Source organism: Portunus trituberculatus, chromosome 11 (assembly GCF_017591435.1).
Source record: "Portunus trituberculatus isolate SZX2019 chromosome 11, ASM1759143v1, whole genome shotgun sequence".
NCBI lineage: Eukaryota > Metazoa > Arthropoda > Malacostraca > Decapoda > Portunidae > Portunus > Portunus trituberculatus.
Window position 1 is genome coordinate 6,052,192 of NC_059265.1, and position 6,437 is coordinate 6,058,628.

The following is a 6,437-nucleotide window of genomic DNA, read 5'->3' on the forward strand; positions in this document are numbered from 1 at the left end:
CACACACACACACACACACACACTCTCTCTCTCTCTCTCTCTCTCTCTCTCTCTCTCTCTCTCTCTCTCCAGTGATGTATTCCCTTATTTGAAATGCTTTAAGGTAAATAAAATCTATAGATGAAGTGGAATGCAGCTTTCCATATTGGAAAGTGGCGCCTTTCATCCGCCAATGAGGTGGTGAGGGCGTGCTTGCTTGTGTGTATCATGACGTCACGCCAGCGGTCACGGCCCACGGGACAAGCGCTCAGCTGTCAGGCAGCAGCAGGTGTCATGGAGGGGCCCTGGTGGTGGACTGGTGGTAGAAATGTTTACGTTTTGTTCTTCATTGGACAAACAATGTGATGTGGACGTGTTGTGGTGCCTTGACGTGGGCGTCGCTGCCGTGAGCAGGATGGAAGGGTGAGCTGAGCGAGCGGTGGCTGGTGGGAGAGGTGAACGTTGAGGTTGATATGCCCAGCGTGAAAAGTGTGTGACTGGCTTAGTTTTGGTGCCTTGGGGTGGGCGTGGGATGTCTGGCGGGCGTGGTGACAGGAGTGGTCCTTGGCACACATCGTTTCACCGAATTTATCCCACGCTGCTGGACTTTGAGGAATGTTGCATGTGTGTGTGTGTAGACGTTCCTCTATCTAATTGTGTCACTCGAAGCATAGACTGGTGTGTGTATGAGTGTGCTTATCTCCTATCTGTTCCTACATATCAGTTGATTTCTTTGTGTCTGCTTTCAGAGCAAGGAAGGGACGTCAGCTGCTGGCTGAGGCTGCTGGACCACTTGTCACCACTCCCTTCCCTTTACTTTGACGCTCAGTTGGTGGCCCAAAGGAGGAAGATGGAAGCATGGACATTTAACCATCGTCAACTGTCGTATAGAAGGTAAGGGACAGTGTTCATTTACTTAGTTGGATGTAGAGGGTCTTCCTCACAGTTGTGGTGGTCCACTGCTGCTGTCAGTCAGAAAGTCCCTCTTCAGAAGAGCCATCTGGTCTGACACAGAGTTAGAGACTGCCCTGCATTAAGCTAACTAACGTGTTCAGACTCATTCACTCCGATTTTAGTGGTGTAAATGTCATGCACTGAATAATGTGGATTGATTGTACCATACATGTGCACCCTGCTGGAGGCTGACACCATAAGTTTCTCTCTCATATTTTCAATAGAGAGCTGTAATTGATCCACATCTGAGTGGATAAGTTGGTGTAAGTAGCGGAGGTCTGAGATATATGTACGGTCCACTGTCACCTTAATAGCCAGTGCTAGGGGATCGTCTTCCAAGCCACCTCATTTCTCCCACATGGTCGATAAAAAACTTTGTGTGTCTGTTTTACTAAAGCTTGCAAGGATGGGTAGCCAAGTTGAAATAGGCAGAGGTCATTTAAGGTGGCCCTTCTGACAACCAATACCTGTTTGATGGACCACATGTATAGCTTGGGAACAGGTTTTGCTTCACCGTTAAGCCAAGATTCACAACCGTCTGACAGGGTGGGTGGACGTCACAGCTGCCTTCAATACTTTGCACAGCCTGTCCTCCTCACTGCTCTTGATGACAAAGTATTGAGTTTCTTTTAAGTGTGAGTGTTTCAGTACTCTTGTTTTACTTGGCATGGCAGTTCTGGATGTGGACAGCAGCACAGTGTCATCCATCAGGACTAACACATGGAGACGGGCAAGGCATCCATCAGCGCCACAGTTTTGCTTGATAAGAGTTATTAAATCATTAACAAAAATAACAAACAGTAAGCAAGATGAGGAGCAGCCCTGATGTACAACAGTCGAGGCAGTGACAATTGCTACACCAACTAGCTATACATTGTGTTAACTTGTACACAGTGACTATAGCGAGCAACATTACCATCCCACAACCCAGTCTCTTCAAAATACAAAATAATGTGTTTCTTGGTAAGTTATCCTATGCGCGGGTAAAATATACAAAAGTAATAAAAAGCTGAAATTTGTTCCTTGTAGCAACATCTGTCAACAAACGCAGTGCGACAATGTGTTCAAGGCATCCTGTGCCCACCACCTGGCTCCCTGCCTGCTGTCTGTCAGCCTTGAACCAATGGCTTAGTCTGTTGCAAAGCACCATGCCACACAGCTTTGTCATGCTGTTCATTACTGTGAGGTTGGGTTAGGTTAGGTCGATTACTGTTATGCCTCCATCATTGTTAGCCAAACCACGGGAACCTCGCTCGGAAGTGGTGAAGAGTTTGGCAGTCACCCATGGCCTGGGATATGTTGCAGATATAAAAATCTTGTTAAATAGCATTGTTATACATAAGAGCCATGTCACACACAGAAAGATGATTGAACAACCCTGGCAGCACACCACACCCTTGCTAATGTCAATGAAATGGTCTCATGGTACACAAAACTCAAGGTAAAAATGTGTCCCAGTACTGAAGGGGTTAAAATAGTGAAGACTGTGGCCATGGCATTAATCTTGTATCCTCTATAGGCCTTTCTTAATGTCAATAAAATGGTCTAATGGTAAACAAATTTCTAGGTAGAAGTGTGTCCTAGTACTGAAGGGGTTAAAATAGTGGTGGTGGTGATGGTGTCAATAAAATGGTTTAATGGTACACAAATCTCAAGGCAAAAATATGTCCCAGTACTGAAGGGGTTCAAGAGTTGGTGGTGGTGGTGTACTTGTGTTCCTTGAATTAATGTACACAATACTTGTCAGTGTATGCATGGCCAACTTATAAATTGTCAGACTTGTGCAATGTCACCTTTGTTAGACATGATTCTCTCTCTCTCTCTCTCTCTCTCTCTCTCTCTCTCTCTCTCTCTCTCTCTCTCTCTCTCTCTCTCTCTCTCTCTCTCTCTCTCTCTCTCTCTCTCTCTCTGATATTTATCCAGTTTGATTTATTTCAGATTGTGTTAAGATATGGAGAAACAGACCAAGGGAAGAGGAGGAGGAGGAGGAAGAGGAGGAAGGAAGAGGTAGAGAAAGATGAGAAGAGGAAGATAAGAAGGAAGGAATCAAGAGAGAAAAGATTAGGTAAAATAAGAATATTGTCATGTTAAAGGTTAAATCTCTCTCTCTCTCTCTCTCTCTCTCTCTCTCTCTCTCTCTCTCTCTCTCTCTCTCTCTCTCTCTCTCTCTCTCTCTCTCTCTCTCTCTCAGATATTAATCCAGTTTTATTTATTTCAGATTGTGTTAAGAATATTAAGAAAAACAGACCAAGACAAGAAGAAGAAGGAAGAGGTGGTGGAAGATGAGAAGAGGAGGAGAAGAAGAAAAGAGAAAAAGAAAAGGTAAAATATTAAATATTGTCATTTTATAAATTTTTTGCTTTCTCTCTCTCTCTCTCTCTCTCTCTCTCTCTCTCTCTCTCTCTCTCTCTCTCTCTCTCTCTCTCTCTCTCTCTCTCAAGAAGAAGAAGGAAGAGGTGGTGGAAGATGAGAAGAGGAGGAGAAGAAGAAAATAGAAAAAAGAAAAGGTAAAATATTAAATATTGTCATTTTATCTCTCTCTCTCTCTCTCTCTCTCTCTCTCTCTCTCTCTCTCTCTCTCTCTCTCTCTCTCTCTCTCTCTCTCTCTCTCTCTCTCTCTCTCTCTCTCTCTCTCTCTCTCTCTCTCTCTCTCTCTCTCTCTCTCTCTCTCTCTCTCTCTCTCTCTCTCTCTCTCTCTCTCTCTCTCTCTCTCTCTCTCTCTCTCTCTCTCTCTCTCTCTCTCTCTCTCTCTCTCTCTCTCTCTCTCTCTCTCTCTCTCTCTCTCTCTCTCTCTCTCTCTCTCTCTCTCTCTCTCTCTCTCTCTCTCTCTCTCTCTCTCTCTCTCTCTCTCTCTCTCTCTCTCTCTCTCTCTCTCTCTCTCTCTCTTTTGAGGACATTTTTGAGGCAGTTTGGCATGTTTGGTGGGTATTTTAAAATAGTTTGGCATGTTTTAAGGGCATTTTAGACAGTTTGGTATGTCTTAAGGGCATTTTAGACAGTTTGGCATGTTTTGAGGGTATTATAAGACAGTTTAGAGGCCATGTTAAGACAGTTTGTATGTTTTGAGGACATTTTGTTACAATTTGGCAGGTTTTGAGGGCAATTTATAACTGGCTGGTTTTGAGGGTATATTAAGATAATTTGGGAGGTTTTAAGGGAAATTGAAGACAAATTTACAGGTTCTAAGGCCATTTTAAGACAGTTTGGCTGGTTGTGAAGAGATTATAGGACAGTTTGAAATGTTATGATGACATTTTAAGATACTTTGGCATATTTTGAGGGCATATTAAGACAGTTTGGCAGATTTTGAGTGCAATTTAAGACAGTTTGGCAGGTTATGAGGGTATTTTAAGAGTTTGGCATATTGAGACAGTTTGGCATGTTTTAAGGGCATTTTAAGACAGTTTGTTTGGTTGAGTTGCGTTCAGTTCAGTTTACAACATAGTGAAGGTGACTCAATGTAAACAGTGCACCTCTCATTACAGGAAAGTCAAGCCAAGCCAAGCCAAGCCACAACACAACACAAGCCTTCTACAAGACCTACAGCCATCAGCAACACCCAGAGTACAAGACAATACCTGAGCCATGAAGAAGAGTTAGGATAGATTAGCAGTTTGTCATGTTTTTTTTTTTTTTTAAGGACATTTTAAGACAGTTTGGCATGTTTTTATGGTATTTTAAGACCATTTGGCATGCTTTTATGGTATTTTAAGACTATTTGGCATGTTTTTGATGGCATTTGAAGAAAGTTTGGCTGTGATAATACCATTTTATTGACATTAGGAAGGGTGTATGGAGGTGACAATATCACTATTTTAATCCCCACATGAGTTTGTGAAGCAAGTGTTGGATTCTCAGGACAAAGATGCAGTGTGCTTGTTAAGAAATTCACTCAGCGCTCACTCAATCATTCACTTACTGAGCTCAGAGGGAATGAAGAATGTGCATTGTTGCTGCTTGTGTGTCAGTCAAAGGGCTATATTCACAAACAATTTACTCTCTCACCACGACTGTTTTCCAAGGCCACAGAGATGACTGGCAGGGTTTTTAAGAGTGTTTCTCCAGTTAATAATGTAGAAATGTAGTCACTCTGCCTGTAGAACCATAAAAACAAGATTAAAAACGCTTTATTCTCCACCATGACTGTTTTCCAAGGCCAGAAATGATTGGCAGGGTTTTCAAGAATGTTTCTCCAGTTGATATTGTAAAAATCTTGTCATTCTGCCTTTAGAACTCTCTCTCTCTCTCTCTCTCTCTCTCTCTCTCTCTCTCTCTCTCTCTCTCTCTCTCTCTCTCTCTCTCTCTCTCTCTCTCTCTCTCTCTCTCTCTCTCTCTCTCTCTCTCTCTCTCTCTCTCTCTCTCTCTCTCTCTCTCTCTCTTGTTGAAAGAGTTGGTTTGTAAGATTGTGTCACTTCAAAACCAAACATTTTCATCTTTGAATATTTGTTAACTTGAAAAATTGTTTAAGAATATTTTGTGAAGTTGAAAATTTGTTCAGATTTCCAGTGAAGACTGGCCATTAATCCTCTGATGTTTATGGATCTTTGTAAATGGCAATGAATTGGTCTAATGGTACACAAATCTCAAGATAAAAATGTGTCCCAGTACTGAAGGGGTTAAATAGTGAAGACTGTGGCCATTGATCGTGTCACCTCCATAGACCCTTGCTAATGTAAATAAAATGGTCTAATGGTACACGAATGTCAAGGTAAAAATGTGTCCTAGTACTGAAGGGGTAAAAATAGTGGAGATTGTGGCCATTAATCTTCTGCCTTCTTTAGACCTTTCCAAGTGTCAATAAAATGCTCTAATGGTATGCAGATCTCAAGGTAGAAATGTGTCCCATTACTGAAGGGTTTAAAATAGTGAGTGAAGACTGTGGCCATCATTCTTCTGCCCTCTATAGACCTTTCCTAATGTCAATAAAATGTCTAATGGTACACAAATCTCAAGGTAAAAATGTGTCTCAGTATTGAAGGGGTTAAGATAGTGAAGAATGTGGCCATTAGTCTTCTGATGTCTATAGATCTTTTCTACTGTCAATAAAATGGTCTAATGGTACACAGATCTCAAGATGTCCCAGTATTGAAAGGGTTGAAATAATGAAGAATGTGGCCATTAATCTTCTGACCTCTGTAGACATTTCCTAATGTCAATAAAATGGTCTAATGGTACACAAATATTAAGGTAAAAATTTGTCCCAGTACTGATGGCGTAAAAATGGTGAAGACTGTGGCCATTAATCTTCTGATGTATATAAGCTTTTCCTAATGTCAATAAAATGGTCTAATGGTACACAGATCTCAGGGTAAAAATGTCTCAATACTGAAGGGGTTGAAATAGTGAAGACTGGCCATTAATCTTGTGATCTCCATACACCTCTCCTAATGTCAATAAAATGGTCTTAATGGTACACAAATCTCAAGGTAAAAATGTCTCCTAGTACTGAAGGGGTTAAAATAGGGAAAAGACTGGCCATTAACCTTGTGACCTCCATAGACCCT

At 41.8% G+C, this 6,437-nt stretch overlaps 1 long non-coding RNA gene across 4 annotated transcripts; it reads left to right on the forward strand.

Annotated features, from left to right (window-relative positions):
* The first annotated feature begins 218 nt into the window (after positions 1–218).
* On the forward strand, positions 219–4,612 carry LOC123502464. Of its 4 annotated transcripts, none has more exons than XR_006674099.1 (3): positions 219–402; positions 729–873; positions 4,419–4,612. It is a non-coding gene; the product is annotated as an uncharacterized LOC123502464 (long non-coding RNA). The 4 variants fall into 4 exon arrangements; XR_006674100.1 differs by lacking the exon at positions 4,419–4,612 and adding an exon at positions 3,152–3,211; XR_006674101.1 differs by lacking the exon at positions 4,419–4,612 and adding an exon at positions 1,608–2,512.
* The last annotated feature ends 1,825 nt before the right edge of the window (positions 4,613–6,437 follow it).